This window comes from Paramacrobiotus metropolitanus, unplaced genomic scaffold, assembly GCF_019649055.1.
Source record: "Paramacrobiotus metropolitanus isolate TYO unplaced genomic scaffold, Prichtersi_v1.0 Parri_scaffold0000126, whole genome shotgun sequence".
Classification (NCBI taxonomy): domain Eukaryota; kingdom Metazoa; phylum Tardigrada; class Eutardigrada; order Parachela; family Macrobiotidae; genus Paramacrobiotus; species Paramacrobiotus metropolitanus.
Window position 1 is genome coordinate 239,111 of NW_026570346.1, and position 11,796 is coordinate 250,906.

Below are 11,796 nucleotides of genomic sequence, written 5' to 3' on the forward strand. Positions count from 1 at the left end.
ATAAATAAATACAATAAAAAAATAATTATTAAAAAAAATTTAGTGCACTTCTTGGAGCATTATTTCTTTGCCAGCTGAGCACTTGATATGTGTGCAATGTGGACTACGACGAACTCTTGCCTTCAGTTACGCATGGGTGTCAAGTTCATTCATTTATTAAAGTGCTTGCTTTTAATTAGTGTATACTTTTAATAGTGTAAACATGCGCAGGCAAATTGTTACGTATGCTGGCCGATGCCGAATAAAAGCAGTCAAGTGCTTACTGCTTAAAGAACTTTGAGCTACTTTCGCGCTGAACGCGAAGCTTACAGTCAGTACCACTGCGAAAACCGTTAAAAATGTAACCAAAAATTGCTATGCTGTCCTATTTTTTTGCAAATATATAGCATTTTTCACGGATGCTCCCCTCATTATTTTATAAGTATCCACGTATGAACAAATTCCGGGAGAAAGTGCTTTAAATTTGCCACTTAATGTACTAGGTTACCTTAAAGTGAACAATTTACATGTTACTAACAATTTTTTCGAAAGTGACGATCTCCTTAAAAGTTGAATTTCGAATTAACTGCATTGGAAAAAGACGAAGCAATTTATGAATTTACAGATATTGATTTTAAGTGTAAAGTGCCCGAATCCTTGAACGTTATAATACCTGTATGCACACCCGCATCGTACGATGGCATTTCGAAAATTTTCTTTTATGTACAATGTATACAGTAAGCAAGTATAGAAAGGGTAGTCCACCTGTGACGAGCTACCGCTGGATTTGGCACGCGTTCCCAAGTGTGTTTGGGATATTGATATAGTACAAAAGACGTTACCGAAATATAGGACAGCGTTGGTGAATGGTGAGACGAAGCACAACTGAAAGCAGCCTGCTAACACGAAATACGGCGGGGGATACGGGTCAGTAAATTTCGGCAAGTAGGATCTGGGCATGGCACAATGGATCTGGCAGAATAAACCAAACAAGACGGCAAAAAAACCAAACATTCAGTCTGAAACATAAATGGTTCCAATCTTTTGTTTGTCTTGCTTTCCGGATACTGAAGTGGGTCGAAAAGTGAATCTGGCGTCTGCCCAGTTCCTGCTGGATGCAGTGTTATTGTCTCCTGTATAGCTTTGTCTGAATGCCCGTACCAACTAGACCGAACCGTGCCATTTTTGATTGTTCGATTACTGAGATGTAAACCGAGCTGTTTCTGAAATAATGAGCCCCATAACGTATGACCTAGCTGTCTTGAGTATGTGCACATTTCCTCCAAGTAAGTTGGGTTTGGTTGCAGGGGCGTAATATCGTTGGCCAAGAGGGGTGTCAAACTGTGACAGGGGCACATTTGTTCCCGAAAACCCCCCAAATTGACAGAAGGAATTCAAGGAACACCGCTCATTCTAACAGTTAGTATGTAAAAAACTTGATAGCCCGTGTCAAAACCCCAAAATCAGATTTGACAGGGATATCAACGCCTTAAAACCAAAAATGTTTCAGGTTCAAAACCTTTCGGAAAAAGGTGGGAGTCGAAAGTAGATTAAAATGGGGGAAGAGCTAAGAACAACCAAGTCGTTCATTCACACAAGAAGTAAAATAAAAAAGTAGAATAAAATAAGGGAATAGCTTAGAACAATTAAGTTATTCACAGAAGTTTTAGATCAGTACATTTTTAACAGAACTTCATGTAAAACATTAAACATTCACTACACCCAACCCGATTTAATCAAATAAAAATTTTAGTTGCCATTACCACGGTCGTCTTTCCAGTGTATGACTGCCGGACTGCGTGATGGTGTTGATCCGTTCTTTCCCAACATATCCGGCGTTGCGGTTGAATGGGAACAATTTATGCACTGATGCACATAGTATCCTGCTTTTGTAACGGTTGCGGACCTTGTACAGCCAAACTGCTTCTGACGCCATCAGTCGACTGGAGCGAATATACGCAGCCCAGTTTCCCAGTCCCTGTGATCGGTAGTGGTCCTCACGGATGCGTGTTGCCGTTTCACAAACTACCCCTGCTCCTTTACGGACGTTGCCGAAGAATCCAGTTAGCGTCTGCGAATAAACAATCTGGGTTGGTTTGTGCCACTTCAAAGAAAACGAAAGGAAATACGCAAGTGACAACTATGTACAATTATTAAAAGATGTGCAGCAAATTATATTCTTAAAATTCGATCGCCAAAACATGCGCATATTGCAAGCTATTGTATATAATACTAGTACAGAAATAAACCAGAGTTATGACTAAGAAACCACACACAGATAATACAGTTGGCTATCAGTCCACGCGTTGGCATGCCATGACTAAAAACGAAACGAAATACGCACGCGACAACTATACAATTAATAAAGAATGCGCAGCGAATTATGTTCCTGAAGTTCTGTATCCAGAACGTACGTATATTGCAAGCTATATATACTGTAGAACTAACCAGAGTCATAAGTCTAAGTAACGACACTGATAGAGAGTACTGTTGGATATCAGTTCCGCGCGTTGGCATGTTAAGAGTACCGTACGGCAACTATCGCTTCGATTACAATATTATGTAAGGTGGGAAGCAGCTGACGTAAAAAGGTTAACAGACGTACAGCCGCAGTCTTCAACATATTGCGCCGTGGTATAGTGGTACTGCCTACGCAGATCTTATGACGTAGCCGCGGTTAGATTCCCTCATCGGTGCATTTTTCCGATGTTTCACGGTCTGCTTCGGATGGCGCCCTGCCCAGTATACATCGGGCTGAAATGGGCTGAAACCAGGGACCACTGAGTTGAAGCCGCGACTGCAATACCCGTCAGGCCAGTTTGCGGCGGCGACCGTACGGAGTGGCGTGTACGTTTCAATGATTCCCGTATTTGATACGCACTATATTTACATCAGATCGCAACTTCGGACCGGATTACTAATTATGGCACTGAATTCGCTGTCTTCGTACAGGCACCAATGAACATCGTCCGTTTACAGCAGCGAACAGTGATCCAATATCACGCATGGAAGTCACGATGAAAACTGAAATACCTCTGACAATACAGTAATAGCAGCACGAAGCTAACAACATCGGAAGAACATCTGCGTACGCACGCTATTACGGCTTGATGTACCTGGTAGACGTACGAAGGGGCCCGCCTTTGATACGGATACGACTTAGGGTGATACTGATATTAATTTCTGTTGTTCGGTTGCCTGGCAATATTTTGCATTCCGCTGGATGCGTTCGACGATGAGGTGTTAACTACAGCAGACTCCAGTTCAGTGCAGCGCACAGCAGGGTACCGTCCATGGCACTGTCTTCACAAACCTGGTAAGCATAACCAAAATTTGAATATATAACATGAAATTCATTTCCCATAAGAAAAAGGCATGCTCGGAATTCACGGTAATAATGCGCCCAGCAGCTACAACTGCGACAATAACAAAACAAGAAGTGTGTATTGCTACTCTACAAAGAAACGGCATCGGCTTTCCCTCCAGGTTTGTTGTGTCGTCGGCGCTCTTCACAATCTGAAAAAGCCCTATACCTCGAAGGCCTCACAAAATTCGTGTAGAATTATTAATTTTCTGATAATGATTTTTCATTCTAATTTGTTTTTCATTTTAATTTCGGTCACTATAGCTGATTTCACATGCGACTGTTTTCTAATTTTTGAAGAGGTAAGTAAAGCTTATGCGAATTCTAGCGTCGTCAGATGCTGAATTACACGGTTCCGATTCTGAAGACCTCACACGCATTTTAGCCCGGAGAGGGATATGTGCGGTTTAACTTAAAAGCTCTTGCACTTTTTATGACAACAGAAAAAATCAGCTTTTTTAAAAAAATCGCTTCTATTAGAGAAAGTCAGCTTTAATACGTTTTACTTCTTAGGTTTCTGGAAAGTAATAATTTGCTTAATACATACAAACATATCTGCGCTGACGTATATTAATTCAAATGATTGGAGTATAAACACTAAAAAAATAACCAGATTGTAAAAATCTGTGGACGCGTATTCAGAGTTCCCCGAACGGCCGCCGAATTTCCCCTGACTACCGCTTAACGCAATCGCTGTCTAAAAAAAGGCTCCCGTAGATCGAGGTTCCCCAGTGACTTCACGGATCTTTCGGCCAGCGGACCAGATCACCTCCGCAAAGGCCCTTTTAAAGGTTCCGAGCGGTTGAGTGCCAGAGGGTAGAATGATATCCCAGATGCTCGACAAAAGCATACTTCCGGCGCTGGCTGACTTCGGCATTTTGCGCTACACTTCCGGCCTCTGCTTAATCTTAGTTTCGCACAATTGTCGAACCTGACAGTGTCCTCCACTATCACTACTGCCATCCGCTGTTTTCTTTCGTCCTAAGCCCTTTAAAATTATATGGTAAAAAATTTTTTGTCTCAGTGCTTTTCCTGCTCTGTAGTTGAATTTCTTTGCCCGATGGGTTCCGAAAGTTGTATTACGCAACAGTTTTCAAAAAAGAAAAAAATCGTTCTTTAGTTTTAACGTCTACGAATGGGATCCTTACCGAAAACAGTTATGTTTATGTTTTTGAGAACAAAATTTCCGCATTTCACACAGGAAAACTTTTATTCCACCTTCCAAGTTCCAGCTCCAGAAAATTTCCCCTCTTTTAAATTTTCCTCATTTTTTGGCGCTCGCCAAAATATAAGCAGTTATAACTTAATAAACAAAAGGTGCGACTATTGTCGCCCCCCCCCTCCCTCCGCAACCCCTGTTGACTGTTGTCACTCCCTGTTTTTAATTACAATAAACACCCTCCTTGAATATTGTCATCACCTTTCTCACACCCTTTGGCTATTGCCGCTTCTGCGTTATTTCTATTAAGACATTATGTCTAGGTTGACCTTTCAGCTTCCTTAGTGAAGTATTTTACCAGACCCGTCATCGGCTGAAACTTAAAAAAAAATTCATCATTTGTTTGAAGATAAAAGTAACACAAAATTCTGTAGAATAAGCATTAAAAAATATTTTTAGCTGCTGTCGTCAATAGCACATGGCCAAAATAAAATTCAAAAGTAAAATCTACACTGCGCTGCAGCCTCTATGTAGCCCTAAGTCAATGCACCGCACCGTACTCGCACGTTTTAACGTTTCTGAGCAATCTGACATCTGTACGAGGCAAGTTCGCTCCTTCAAAATTTTTATCCATGCTGCTAGCTTATGGTAATTTTTTTACCCTTCCAGACGTTCCTGGAGATGGTACAGTTTGCACTTTTTCCCATGCTCCTTACTTTGATTGTGTTAGCAATCTTTTTTAAGATTACGCAGAAGTCATAGCAGACTACAGAGGTATTACTACATTTAAAAGCCGTGTGTGAAACGGGTTTGTAAATACCAAATGGTAATTGTTGAGAAACTGCTAACACAAATTATAGTGAAGAGCATATCGGTCCAAAGTGTAAACTGTACCATCTCCAAAAACGGTGAAACAACCACTAGTCTAGTAGCACAAAGCTAAAGCCTAGTCCTGGCAAAAATTTTGAATTAGTACGAGTATTAATTAATAAGTATTACTGTATTACTAATAATTACATAAAACTACTCCCACAAGCTGGTGCCCAGTCTGGATAAAAACTTTGAATTTGTCCGAGACTTAATTATTATTAATTGAATTATGTAGTACGAGAACTAATTAATAATAATAATAATTATTGTTATTAATATATTATTATTATAGTACGAGTAATTAACCAGGGCACATACAGTGTAGGACCCCTCAAATTTCAAAAATTTTCATTTTTTGTAAAAAAATTTATGCTATTGTAGTATTCTTAAAAATATTTCTACCTGCCAACGTCAAGAGGGCGTGGACAAACAAGAGTTAAAGGCCACATAATATCACATTCTTGATACTGTGTAAAGCAGTGCAGTGCGCTGCTATACAGATACAGGTTAGGTATTCGTTATTATAATGACTTTACTTTTTACTAAAGCGCCGTGGACTTTTGCAGCTGTCGAGTAGTGATGTAAAAAAAGCTCACGTACGGCAGCTCTTACCATTGCCTTCTGTAACTTTCTTTTTATTCGCGTTATGAGAAAAAAACTTTTACGCACATTCTATATAAATCCAGAGATAAATAAACCATTGCTACCATAGACGAATTTAACTCGCTTGGGCGGGAGGCGAAACTGAGAACCGATGATCCCCAAAGATAGCAAAATAACTTGCTGCACAACTTATAAACAATTTTATATAAAGCACGAGTTGAATCAAAATTGTTGGTACAGCAAGGTGTCAAGTCAAAAATTACATAAAGTGACATTTTCGCGCAAAGCGCGAAGCCAGCGAACGATTTCACTGCGAAAATTGCTAGAAATTCCATAAAAAATAGCAGAATTAACTGAAATATTTTTACAGCAGAAGTCAAAAGGCAAAAATGCAGTGCGATATTTGATGTACAGAATTCAGAAAGCAGTGAATTTGCGCGTGAAGCGCGAAGCCGGCGGACGATTTCATTGCAGAAACGCTAGAAATGCTATAAAAATTAGTAAAAATAAGCAAAATACAGATATGTATTTCAAATGTTTCAGTAGCGGATGTTAAACGGCAAAACAAAATGCAATATCATGTAGAAAGTTAAGTTAAACATTAAATTTTTGCGGGGAGCGTGAAGCCGATGCACGTTATTACACCTGGGATTACTAGAAATTCTTTAAAACCAGTAAATTATTGTGAGCTTTAGATGAAACTTCTTTTCGAACACGGTTTATTTATAAAAGAAAAAGATAATGCGTGCCCCTGATAATGCGCGCTTCGTGGAATGTACACTTCGTGGACAGTGAAATATACACCTAAATTGTGCGCAATGATTTTGAGTTGTTAAGTTTTACTTTAAGCTATTTTAACTTACAATGATGATGGGTAAAGTACAACACAGAGTCACTTCCGCGCGGAGCGCGAAGCTAACAAACAGTTTGACTGAACAAATCGCTAGAAATTCAGTAAAAAACAGCAATTTCTGCTGCATTTTCCACAGCCGGTAATATTTTTCAAGCAATACCACCTTTTCCAAAAATTCCGGAGGGGGCACGTGCCACCGCGCCCCCTCCCTAAATTGGGCCGTGAATTTGCTACACATCTTCGAAAATTTTTCACATCAATTAATGATTGTAAGCAATAAGTTGTGCAAAAAAACTTTTTTCTACAAATAAGCTAAGTATTTAAATACCTGAATATCTTACTGTTCAAAAATCTAAACATTTAAATATATTTCTATTTCTAAATACTTCTAAATATTTCTAAATGTTTTTAAATGTTTCTAAATGTTTCTAAATACCTCGAAATCCAAGCCGGCCCCGCGCACATCTAAATATTTTGATACCTTAATATCTGAGTGATTAAAATTATTAAATATCTAAACTGATGCAGTAATAGCTGATAGCGCCGCGCTTTTACGCATTGTAATATCTTTTAAATATGCCCTTTACGAAATTTAATATCTTTTAATATCTTTGAACCAGTTTGAACTTCGTAATCTCCTTCCTGTTTCTACTTTCCATACCTAAAACACACCTGGTGGCGCGCTAGCGCCACCGATACTTGTTACTATTAACAATTAGTGCAAATAATTAATTAGTACTCGTAAAACTGGCCTCCTACGGGTTTTTCAGTAAAGTTATAACGTATACTGTGCCTAATGTGGACCTCTTGCCTCCCCTCTCACTGCGCGCCCCGAAGTCGATAAGGGTTACGTTTAGTTACTGACTCAGTTTGACTGTAAATAATTTAATATCACTCTGAAATCAGTTTCAAATAAGTAAAATTTCATAGCAGTTATATCGTTTACTTATTGCCCTAACGAACTACTTTTTCGGTTTGCAATGGGTTAAACAAGTTGCATAGAACGATGCACTATTAATTTTAAGGAAATTACAAGGTACCTGGTGATATTGACGCATCATCGCGATTATTGACATGCTTGATCGAAGCGCAGCGCAGGTCTCCTAATCCGACAAAATTGTGTGCAGGCCTGTTGCGTCCAGCGACGAAACTGAATTCCAGAAGCATGTTAAAAAGTACTTGGGCTGCTGAAAATAAGCTGATGCGGTTGCTATGCCGTTGTTTCTTTTACAAACATACATGTACAGTAGAGGTACGCCGCTCCCGCACCCGGACAACTGGATTGTGACATTTAGCGGCAGTCAAAGTCGACCCACGGCTTTTCGCCGCGATGACATTTCGCCAAGGGATGTATGTGCGCTGTCACGTTGGACACTTTGCTTCGCGGCGAGATGTCTCGGCGTCCAAAGGGCCTCTCGGAAAATGTCTTGCGCCCAAATACCGGAACGAATAAACGTATACGGATGAGGTGTACCGCGGCGGGATGACCTTGCGCCGAAGTGACTCCGACCAAATGTTCTGCGACCAGCTGTCCTCGGCGAATGTCTCGGTGCCACCGCACATGACCTGGTTAAAATAACGCACTCGTAAGTACTGTGTACAGTATACTTATATCGTAAGCTCCAAAAAACACAAACAACACACGTACCTGCTCCAGTTAGTCCACTGCTGGTCGGATTATCAGGGTCGAATTCTTGACAAATTCTTCGAATTGACCGTTTCATCGACATATTTGCAAAGGAAAGAAGAAATGGATAAGAGCGACACACCACTATATTATCTATGGATTATCGTCCAGGTCAAAATTGGCCTGTCGGATAAGGATAATAAACTGCCGGATGGGATGACCTTGATTCCCGTGCGCGATGGTAAGGCATTCGTGTGGGATGCTACATACTGGGACACTGTTGCCGTGTGCACGTGAGCGCCAGCTCGAAGACAGCCGGAACCGTGGCGAAACTAGCCGACGACAGTAAGCGCCAGAAACATGAATTTATTAAGAAGTAAATCAGTTCCTTTTTCGGGCTACTTTTGGACATTATTCAAGTCACTCTAACTTGCGAAAGCCGGCAAGAAACATGGCTGCACGCGCCAGAAAAGGGCCCGCGCTGAACCTTGGATTCGAATTCGGAGTTGGACTACTCAAACTTGGATTCGGATTCGGAGTTGGACTACTCAAACTTGGATTCGGATTCGGAGTTGGATTACCTGAACTTGGATTCGGATTACTCCAACTTGGACTTGGACGTTGGATTACTTAACTTGGATTTCTTGAACTGGACTACTTATTTTTGGGCTCGGATTACGTTTTCTTATACTGTTTTTTCGTGCTTATTCTTTTCCTTTTCTCACGGTATTCTTAGGCTTCTTAGGTTTCTCATGTTATTCTTAGGTTTCTTAAGTTATTCTTAGGTTTCGTGTATTTCTTAAGAAACCTAAGAAACCTAACCTAAGAAACCTTAGAATAACCTAAAAACCTAGGAATAACCTAAAAAACTCAAGAAGCCTAAGAATACCCTGAGAGGAGGAAAAGAATAAGCACGAGAAAACAGTCTAGGAAAACGTAATCCAAGCCCAAAAATAAGTAGTCCAGTTTAAGAAATCCAAGTTAAGTATTCCAAGTTAAGTAATCCAACTTATGTAATCCAAGTTAGGTAATCCAAGTCCAAGTTTGAGTAATCCGAATCCAAGTTTGAGTAATCCTACCGCGAATCCGAATCCAAGGTTCAGCGCGGGCCCTAAATTTCTGGATCCATTTCTGTGCCTGCTTTTAATTTCCTACTTAAATCTGTTGGTCTGTCTTATTCGCAGCAACAAATGCCAAACAACACCCCGATGTCCGAAAAACAATACTCGTACCTTTAATACAAGCAAGGCGGTGGCTAAATTTTCCTGCGGCTCCGGACAGCCGTATCCATTGTTCAGGTGGGAAATATTCACAAAGACGAAAAATTTCCTTTCAGGCGTACGAAGCCGTTATTATTACCACTTATACGATGACATCATCCACTACGATTTTCAGAGATCATCTACGGGTTTGTTAAGGATTTCCGGCAGACGCCTAAAGGAAGCCACAATTATTAGCGAAGTTCTCAGTTTAACCTTACCGAACTCCCATTCTAACGACAGCTGACCTCAAGCGCCGGAAATACGCTTTCGTCGAGGTTTTAGGATATCTTTTTGATCCTCTGGCCGTCGAGACGATTGGGACATTTGGAATGCCTTTCGCCGAGGTAATCCGTTTCGTCGGCCGCAAAATCCATGACATGGGAGCCTCAGTCTCAGCTTTTTTGAGACAGCGTTTCAGTTTAGCGGTAGTCAGAGGAAATGCAACAGCTGTTTTGGGCAGATATAGCGCACGTCCTAAACTCACAAAAGAGTCTAATAATTTTGGATGTTTTTTCAATGTTCAAAATTCGAATTTTTAATTAATTTAAACCCGCGTAGGCGTATTATTATGTGCACTGGCATGTTGCCTCGTACCTCATGGTTTATTAAATTATCATTCTCAGTCTCCATTTCAGAAATTGCCGTGTTTGTTGCTGTCCTAGCAACAAGGTGTTCCACTTAGTGCAGGCCGGTCGTAGTGTCGTACAGTTGGACTCGGTAGTGTTACTCGCTCTCCTTACAGGTTCCCGGGGCAGCTAAGTTCTTACTTATACTCCTCATCATCATTATCCCATCCTTAGCCGCATTCTGGCTACCGATCACTTCGTCCGTTTTCCTTTCGGCTACGTTTATTTCGGCCAAAGTTTTCCGGCGGTGACACTTATCGGCTGGCATGCACTCGGCCGCGATATTTTTCGTCCGACGCTCACTTCGGCTTGCGCACATTTCACCCGTCAGTCAGCCAATGGACTCTAATGCGGAAGCCTCGGTAACTACAGCCAGAAGTTTAAATCATTGTTCGAATGAAGCATTTCCGTCTAAACAAAACCAAAAATATCTAGAGATGGTCCCTTACAGGAATTTCAGCATGTACAGAAAACTGTACGGAATACTAAATAACTGTGTAGATCCCACAAAGTCTTGGGTGAAGGCTAAAAAATCCAATGAAACCTAAAGAAATATACTGCAAGATTAGAAAAAAGATAAATCATATGAAAATATAATAAAACCATAAAAAATAAAAGTCAAATATTATAAAAAACTAATAAAAAAGCAAACATAAAAAGCACAAGAAACCGAAAGCCCAACCAAACATATTTCGGTCATCCTGTCGGCCGCTTCGGGTTTTTCGAGTTTGTTACATTTCTTGGTTTTGTTTTAAATTTTCTTATGCTATTTTCTTAAGTGTTTTGTATTTTTTTTTCATGTTTTCGTTTTTAGGTCTCTGCAGTTTTTTTTACGTTTCGTAAGACCTTTTAAGCTTTCTTAAGTTTTCTTGTGTTTTCTTATTTTTATTATTTTTTGTTAAGTTTTCTTTTGTTTTCTTTTTTATGTTTAATATTAGTTTCTTGCTGTTTTCTTATTTTTCCTTTTTTAATTTTTTAAGTTCTTATTTATTTTGTTATGGTTTCTTATGTTTTCTTATGTTGTTTGTACTTCTTCAGCTTCATGGGTATTTTCAGCCTTCTCCCATGGCTTCGTAGAATCTACACTGTTGCGGTAGTGCCATTATGCAGATTTGTTTGCACCGAGCGCGAAGCGCGTGGTGCTGCAATAAGTCTTCGTCAAGAGCATAGAATTTGTCTAAAGCCACGAAGAGTGTACGTCACGCTTTTCCAATTCCACAATCCCAATACCATTTCCCAGTGGTACTGGCGCTCGCGCTCGTGCAATAAGTTAGTTCGCAACCACCGCTAGTAGTATAGCAGCCAAATTTAAACAGAATACTGTAGTCGGCTTGTATTTTTTGAACAGTGTGTATGCGTACTGAACTAGTAGTGCAGACTGGCGCTCGCGCTCACTTAACAGTAGTACGCACTGACGATGCCCGGCATTTGCTTACGTTTTGAAATTTCACTT

At 40.2% G+C, this 11,796-nt stretch overlaps 1 long non-coding RNA gene across 4 annotated transcripts; it reads right to left on the reverse strand.

The window, feature by feature from the left end:
• Positions 1–1,458: 1,458 nt before the first annotated feature.
• Positions 1,459–11,009, reverse strand: LOC129598645 (uncharacterized). Of its 4 annotated transcripts, XR_008691776.1 has the most exons (11): positions 10,793–11,009; positions 10,485–10,709; positions 10,312–10,375; positions 9,963–10,191; positions 9,688–9,889; positions 8,477–8,787; positions 8,068–8,394; positions 7,869–7,978; positions 3,096–3,292; positions 2,585–3,003; positions 1,459–2,050 (listed from the first exon to the last, which is right to left on the reverse strand). It is a non-coding gene; the product is annotated as an uncharacterized LOC129598645 (long non-coding RNA). The 4 variants fall into 4 exon arrangements; XR_008691777.1 differs by having other exon boundaries at positions 10,312–10,688; XR_008691774.1 differs by having other exon boundaries at positions 10,312–10,709.
• Positions 11,010–11,796: the final 787 nt, after the last annotated feature.